The sequence below is a fragment of the Macaca thibetana genome, chromosome 10 (genome assembly GCF_024542745.1).
Source record: "Macaca thibetana thibetana isolate TM-01 chromosome 10, ASM2454274v1, whole genome shotgun sequence".
Classification (NCBI taxonomy): Eukaryota; Metazoa; Chordata; class Mammalia; order Primates; family Cercopithecidae; genus Macaca; species Macaca thibetana.
Genome location: NC_065587.1, coordinates 40,952,950 through 40,961,801, shown reverse-complemented (window position 1 = coordinate 40,961,801; position 8,852 = coordinate 40,952,950). Strand labels below are relative to the sequence as shown.

Genomic DNA, 8,852 nt, shown 5'->3' with positions numbered 1-8,852 from the left:
TACAGGCATGCACCACCACGCCTGGCTAATTTTTGTGTTTTTAGTACAGACAGGGTTTCACCATGTTGGCCGGGCTGGTCTCGAACTCCCGACCTCAAGTGATCTGCCCGCGTTGGCCTCCCAAAGTGCTGGGATTACAAGCAAGAACCATCGCGCTTAGCCTGGTATGCACTTCTTTTTTTTTTTGAGACAAGAGTCTCAGCCTGTTGCCCTGCCTGGAATGCAGTTGTGCGATCCTGGCTCACTGCAACCTCTGTCTCCTGAGTTCAAGTGATTCTCAGCCTCCTGAGTAGCTGGGACTACAGGCATGTGCCGCCACACCCAGCTAATTTTTGTATTTTTAGTAAAGATGGGGTTTTGCCATGTTGGCCAGTCTGGTCTTGAACTCCTGGACTCAAGTGACCCTTCCACCTCGGCCTCCCAAAATGCTGGGATTACAGGCATAAGCCACTGTGCCTGAACCTGGTATGCATTTTTGATTGAGCAAACGCATTTTTCTCCATCATGAAAGAGAAAATACCAGACGATGTTTCCTTTTACTCCTTTACAGGTCTTCCTCAGAGTCCTCTCTCCTTTTGGAACGTAAGTTGTTCCCAGTGAAATAGAACATTGCACATAACAGCTAATTGGTCTATTACATTGAAAGCAACATGTTGATAGAACAGGAAAAATAGAGGAACAGCTACCTTGAAGATACATATATATATATATTAAATTATGTATATGGAATATATAATCATAATCTCATGTATATGGATATATATTATATGGATAGATAATATATGGTTGGTGCAAAAGTAATTGTAGTTTTTGCATTGTTGAAATTTGTTGTTTGATATTGGAATACATTCTTTTTTTTAAACAACATAATGGATTTATACTTAATATAGTACTTATCAGGAGGATGTTACTTAGTTAATGTAAAGTTTTTTCTTAATGTTAAATCTCTTTTCATGTCAATGTCTATAGTTTTTTTAACATTAATTTTTTTTCTGCATTTCAGTGTTGGATACACTGAATACATTTTTCTAAATGTTTTTTCTCCAGAGAAAAAAGTTTCCCTTTTTGACTGACCCTCTGATATCCAAATACAATATTAACTTGGGAGACAACAAAACAAAAATCTAATAAAAAGACGGAGAAAACTCCCCAGCGATTCAGGAGGCAGTGATTATAACTAAACAGTGGTGACTTCCTAAGATTCTGAGCAAGAACTTCCTTCTTGCTATTTCACGTTCTTTGAGAATTCTAAAACTATGAAATATTACTTACGTACATTTCAGCCATCCTACTTCTTTGACCTCCTTTCTAACTAGCAAATACAAATTATAGGCTCCATTTTTCTGTGCATTATTTGTTGTAAAGAAAACTTTTTTTTCCAATTTATATATGTGTGTCTGTTCCCATTTCATGGAAACAATGAAAAATGTAAAACTCCCTTATTTACTGATTCTTGGAAACTTTCAGACACCAAAGCTAAGGTTTAGCCTCTATAGCACAAAGGTTTTCAGGGTGAGGTTTGATTCAGTAGGCCTTTCAAAGTCACATCTGTCCATTTCTTTTTCGTGCATATACCCCCAAGCAGCACAAATGCCTGTAATGCTGAGAACCACACCTAACAAGAGGGCGATTGCATCATCGGCTTCTACTGCTTCGACAACAGGCAGCACCAAAAGCAGTGACATGAGGACTAAGGACAACTGTGTTGAAACTGAGGTCATGATGTTGGAATCTTGAGGGCTGAAGCTTCTAAAGAAATGGTATATACAGAATTCTATCTGACTTGAAATTTTCCCCTCCTGGAGCTCCGGATGCTGACATGAAGAAGTTCCACGTGACACTACCTTCCAGGAAGCAGCCATTACAGGACAGGAATACATTCTTAAATTTGATTATGTCATACATCATCTTAATAAGCATTTCTCTCTTTATTTATTTTTGCTAATGACTTATTACTTGCTGTTTATTTTTTATTTATTTTAGACTATGGAAATGATGTTAGACAAAAAGCAAATTCAAGCAATATTCTTATTCGAGTTCAAAATGGATTGTAAAGCAGTGGAGACAACTCACAACATCAATAATGCAGTTGGCCCAGGAACTGCTAATGAACATACTGTGCAGTGGGAGTTCAAGAAGTTTTGCAAAAGAGAGGAGAGCCTTGAAGATGAGGAGCGTAGTGGCCAGTCGTCGGAAGTTGACAACGACCAACTGAGAGCAATCATGGAAGCTGGTCCTCTTACAACTATACCAGAAGCTGCTGAAGAACTCAACGTCCACCATTCTATGGTCGTTCGGCATTTGATGCAAACTGGAAAGGTGAAAAAGCTTGATAAGTGGGTGCCTCATGAGCTGAGCAAAAATCACAAACGTTGTCATTTTGAAGTGTCGTCTTCTCTTATTCTACACAACAACAATGAACCATTTCTCCATCGGATTGTGATGTGCCACAAAAAGTGGATTTTATACAACCAGTGATGACCAGCTTGGTGGCTGGACTGAGAAGAAGTTCCAAAGTGCTTCCCAAAGCCAAACTTGCACCAAAAAAAGGTTATGGTCACTGTTTGGTGGCCTGCTGACGGTCTGATCCACTACAGCTTTCTGAATCCCGGCAAAACTATCACATCTGAGAATTATGGTAAGCAAATCGATGAGATGTACCAAAAACTGCAATGCCTGCAGCTAGCACTGGTCAACAGAAAGGACCCAATTCTTCTCCAGGACAACTCCGACCGTAGGTCCCTCAACCAACGCTTCAAAAGTTGAACAAATTGGGCTACAAAGTTTTGTCTCATCTGCCATATTCACCTGACCTCTCGCCAATCAACTACTGCTTCTTCAACCATCTTGACAACTTTTTCCAGAGAAAATGCGTCCACAACCAGCAGGATGCAGAAAATGCTTTCCAAGAGTTCGTCAAATCCCGAAGCACAGATTTTTACATTACAGGAATAAACAAACTTATTTCTCATTGGCAAAAATGTGTTGATTGTAATGGTTCCTATTTTGATTAATAAAGATGTGCTTGAGTCTAGTTAGAATTTTAAAATCACAGTCCAAAACGGTAATTACTATTGCACCAACCAGAATATATAGAATATATAACATAATATATAATATATTCCAAATATACTATATAAAAATATTGTATATATTTATTTATATATATTAGCTATATATTTCATATATAATATATTATACTCCATATATAATATAGATCATATATATTCCACATATTATATATAATACTCCATATATATATTTCATTCATCATGTATATTTCATATATAGTATATTTAGGCAGGGTCTCACTCTGTTGCCCAGGGTGGAATGCAGTGGCACAATCACTGCAGCCTCTACCTCCCAGGCACAAGCAGTCCTCTCACCTCAGCCTCCTGAGTAGCTGGGACTACAGGTACACACCATCACACTTGACTAATTAAAAAATTTTTTGTACAGACAGGATCTCACTATGTTGCCCAGGAGTCAAACTGCTGGACTTAAGCAGTCCTCTTGTCCCAGCCTCCCAAAGTGCTGAGATTATAGGCTTGAGCCATCACACCCAACAGAGGATACTTTTTCTGGCTGTTCTGCACCACAACCTCCTTGGATGGGTAGAAGTGTGTTCATTTATCATCTAGCACATAGGCTCCTGAAACAGGAGGAATAATGTTCAAACATGATCAAAAGGAGTATACATCTCACACAGAGAAGCTGGGCTTGGAGCTGTTTTAACTGAATGTGACTGAACATGGTCTTAATTTGTAAAAGAAGGCAGGTTTTGAGTTATTTAAAAGATGCATATGGGAAAAATTTTCAACTTTGTGCACGTTGGGATTATGAACATGTGTCTGTGCACAGGTATAGGTGTGCATGAGCCCTTGAAAGTCAAAGCATAGGCCAGGAACAGTGGCTCACACCTGCAATCCCAGCACTTTGGAAGGCCAAGCCTGGTGGATAGCTTGAGTCCAGGAGTTTGCCTAAGTCAGGGAGTTTGAGACCAGCCTGGGCGACATGGGGAAACTCCGTCTCCATAAAATAAATAAATAATTTTTTAAAGTTAAAATTAAAAATTAGAAAAAAAGAAAGTCAAAGGGTGGACTGCAGTGAGCATTTATTGTTTTTGTCTGGCCAGCAGCCCAAATAAATGCCTTTGGAGAAAAGTTACCCGCAACTCTAGTCGTGCAATACCAAAGAAGGCACCAATCAGATCACCTTGCACGTGTGGCCACAGGACTGGGCAAACAATCCAGGCTGATAACAGGTTTTTGTTTGTTTGTTTTTTGCTGTTGTTGTTTGTTTTGTTCGTTTTTGAGACATAGTCTCGCTCTGTCACCCAGGCTGGAGTGCAGTGGCGCAATCTCGGCTCACTGCACCCTCTGCCTCCTCTGCCTCCTGGGTTTAAGCGATTCTCCTGCCTCAGCCTCTCAAGTAGCTGGGATTACAGGCATGTGCCACTATGCCCAGCTAATTTTTGTATTTTCAGTAGAAATGGGGTTTCACCATGTTGGCCTGGTTGGTCTAGAACTCCTGACCTCAAGTGATCCACCTGCCTCAGCCTCCCATAAGCACTGGGATTATAGGCGTGAACCACCGCGCCCAGCCTGATAATAGGTTTTTATTGGTAGAAACATTTTAAATGACAAGACATAGAATAACTAACAAAAATGTCTTATGAATGAAAGAAACATAAGTGGCATTTATAAAACACTCCTTACAACAAAAACAGAACACACACTTTTTTTTTTTTTTTTTCTAATGCTTGTAGTACATATGCCAGGGTAGTTTACATTCTAGGAAATAAAGCAAACCTCAACAATTTTTAAAGAATTGCAATTAAATAGAGTATGTTATCTGAACACAAAGGAATTAAAAACTAAAAACCAATAACAAAAAGATGTCTGGATTATCCTGAAATATTTGGAAATTAACACACTTCAAATAACCCATGAGTCAAAGTCAAAAGGTCAGTTAAAAATATTTTGCATTGAATTAAAACGAACAAACAACTTATCCAAAATTATAGGATGCAATTAAAGCAGTGCTTAGAGGAAAACTGATAGCATTAAATATATATATATGTATATATGCTATCAAATCAATGACCTAAGCTACCACCTTAAGAAACTATAAAAAGAAGAGTAAACTAAACCCAAAGGAAGTAGAAATAAGCAAATAATAAAGAGAAAAGCAGAAACTCATGAACATGTAAACAAAAATAATAAAGAAAATCAAACATAAAACTGGTTCCTCAGAAAGAGGAACAAAATTTATAAGCCCCTAGCCTGACTGATCAAGAAAAAGAAGAAAACAGATTACTAATGTCAAGAATGAAAAATATTACATTATAGATCTTAGACATTAAAAGGATAAAGGAATATTTAATACAATATTATGCCTATAAATTCGATAAATTAGATGAAATGGGCAAATTCCTTAGAAAACACAAACTCCCTAAACTCACTAAAGAGAAAATAAATAACTTACATATTCCTGTATATATCAAAGAAATTGAATTTGTCATTTAAAATATTTCACTAGCCTGGCCAACATGGTGAAACCCCATCTCTACTAAAAATACAAAAATTAGCTGGGCATGGTGGCAGGTGCCTGTAATCCCAGCTACTTGGGAGGCTGAGGCAGGAGAATCATTTGAACCTGAGACGCAGACGCTGTAGTGAGCGGAGATCACACTACTGCACTCCAGCCTCGGCAACAGGGCGAGATTCCGTCTCAAAAAAAAAAAAAAAAAAATTCAACAACAATACTCCAAGCCTAGATGGCATCAGTGGTGAATTCCACTAAACATTTAGGGAAGAAATAATACAATTTCCCACAGATTCTTCCAGAAAATTGAAAAGAAGAAATGCTTACCAACTCATCTTATGAGGCCGTTACACTAATACCCAAACCAGAAATAAACACTACAAGAAAAAAAATCCTTTAGACCATTATCCCTCATAAACATAGATAACAAAAATCCTCAACAAAATGTTGGCAAACTGTGTTCAGCAATATATAAAAAAAATAATGCATCATGACAAAGTGGGGGAGTTATCCTGGAAATGCAAAATTGGTTCAACATTTAAGAATCAATGAATGTAATTTAATTGACTCAAGAAGAAAAACTATATGAACTTCTCAATAGAAGAAAAAAAAAGATAATTGAACAAAATTCAGCATCAATTCATTATAAAAACTCTCCAAAATTAGGCACAGAAGGGAACTTTCACAACCAAACAAAGGGCAATTACACAAAACCTACAACTAATGTCATACTTCACGATTAAAGACTGAAAACTTTCTCCTAAAATCAAGAACAATGCAATGATGTTCACTCTCACCATTTGTATTTAACATCATACTGAAGGCCCTAGCCAGTGGAATAAAGCAAGAACAAGAAAATAGATTGGTGATAAAGAAATAAAACTCTTGATTCAAAGGTGACATGATTGTCTATGTAGAAAATACAAAAGATTCTATTTTAAAATCTCCCAGAACCAGTAAAGGCATTTAGCAAGGTCACAGTATGTAAGGTCAGTTCAATTAATTGTGTGTCTATAGACTAGCAATAAATAATTACAAAATGAAAACATTTTAAGTACCATTTACAAGAACACTGAAAATAATGAAATATGTAGGCTAAAATCTAACAAAATATAGGCAAGATCAGCATACTGAGAAGTACCAAACACTGATGAAAGAAATAAAATAGGATCTAAATAAACGGTGAGATAATCCGTATTTTTGAATTGTCAGATTCAATATTATTAAGATATAAATTCCATCAAAATAACCTATAAGTTCAGTGCAATCCAAAACAAAATCCTAGAATTTTGTAGAAGTAAACAACATGATTTTAAAATTTGTATGTAAAGGCAAGGGAACTAGAAGTGCCAAAACAACAGAACAAAGTTGAAGGACTCAAAATACCTGATGATTTCAAGAGTTACTTCAAAGTCACAATAATCAATACAGTTTGTTATTCCTGAAAGGATGGATACATAGATCAGTGTATATATAGATTAATGGAATAGAATAGAATTCAAAGAAAGATCCACACCTATACGGCCAATTGATTTTTGACAAAGAGATGAAGGCAATTCAATGGAGAAATGATCATCTTTTTGACAAATGATGCTGGGATAATTGGATATTGATATGAACAAAAAAAAAAGGAAAGTTGACCCAGGTGTTACACCACACTCAAAAATCAACTCAGAATGAATCATTAGTGTAAACATAAAACCCCAAACTATAAAACTTCTAGGAAAAAACGTATATCACTATGGGTTAGGCAAAGATTTCTAAGATAACATCAAAATACAATCCATAAAAGAAAAATATGATAAATTGGACTTCATTAAAATTTTGAACCTCTGCTCTTTGAAAAATACTGCGAAAGAAAATGAAAAAGAAACCACAGACTTGGAGAAAATATTTGCAAAGTGTGTATATGGTAAAAGACTTATATCCAGAATATATAAAGATCTCTCAAATTCAATATCACAAATTATCAGGGAGATGAAAATTAAAACCACAATGAGATACTACTTTACTTCTGCAAGAACAGCCATAATTAAAAAAAAAAAAAAAAAGATGTAGTGTGGTGTGGATGTGGTGAAAAGGGAACACTTTTACACTGTTGGTGGAAATGTCAACCAGTACAACCACTATGGAAAACAGTATGGACATTCCTTAAAGAACTAAAAGTAGAACTACCATTTGACCCAGCAATCTCAATACTGGGTATCTACCCAGAGGAAAAGAAGTCATTATATGAAAAAGACAGGGCCGGGCGCGGTGACTCATGCCTGTAATCCCAGCACTTCGGGAGGCCAAGGCCGGTGGATCACTTGAGGTCAAGAGTTCAAGACCAGCCTAGCCAACATTGCAAAACCCAGTCTCTACTAAAAATACAAAAATTAGCTGGGCGTGGTGGTGGGCACTTGTAATCCCTGCTACTCAGAAGGCTGAGGCAGGAGAATCGCTGGAACCCAGGAGGCGGAGGTTGCAGTGAGCCAGGATCACACCACTACACTCCAGCCTAGGTGACAGAACAGGACTCTGTCTCAAAAAGAAAAAAAAGAAAAAGACACTTGCACAGGCGTGTTTATAGCAGCACAATTCATAGTTGCAAAAATATGGAACCAGCCAAAATGTCCATCAACCAACAAGTGGATAAGGAGAATGTGATACACACACACACACACACACACACACACACACACACACACTCACACCATGGACTACTACTCAGTCATAAAAAGGAATGAAATAATGGCATTCACAGCAACCTGGATGGAATTGGAGACCATTATTCTAAGTGAGATAATTCAGGAATGGAAAACCAAATATCGTATGTTCTCACTTATAAGTGGGAGCTAAGCTATGAGAACACAAAGGCGTAAGAATGATACAATGAATGTCAGGGACTGCGGGGGAGGGTGGGAGGGCGTGAGGGATAAGAGACTACACATTGTGTACAGTGTATACTGCCCGGGTGATGGGTACACCAAAATCTTAGAAATCACCACTAAAGAACTTATCCATGTAACCAAAAACCACCTGTTCCCCAAAAACTATTGAAGTAAAATAAAAAAATGAAAACAAACAAGCAAAGACCTCAGTAGAAAAATGGGCAAAATGTTTGAACAAACATTTGAATTAAAAAAAAAAAAAACAGCAAATATGCACACAAAATGATGCTCCATGGCTCAGTCTTGTTACTCTGTACAAAAAAAGAAAAGAAAAGAAAAAAAGATGCTCAATGGCATTAGTCATTAGGGAATCGCAAATTACAGCCACAGTGTGATACAGCTATTGCAAAGACAAAACTAAAAAACAAAAAC

General features: G+C 37.1%; 1 pseudogene; it reads right to left on the bottom strand.

The window, feature by feature from the left end:
- Positions 1–1,542: 1,542 nt before the first annotated feature.
- LOC126929374 (small integral membrane protein 30-like) lies at positions 1,543–1,721 on the bottom strand (annotated as a pseudogene).
- Positions 1,722–8,852: the final 7,131 nt, after the last annotated feature.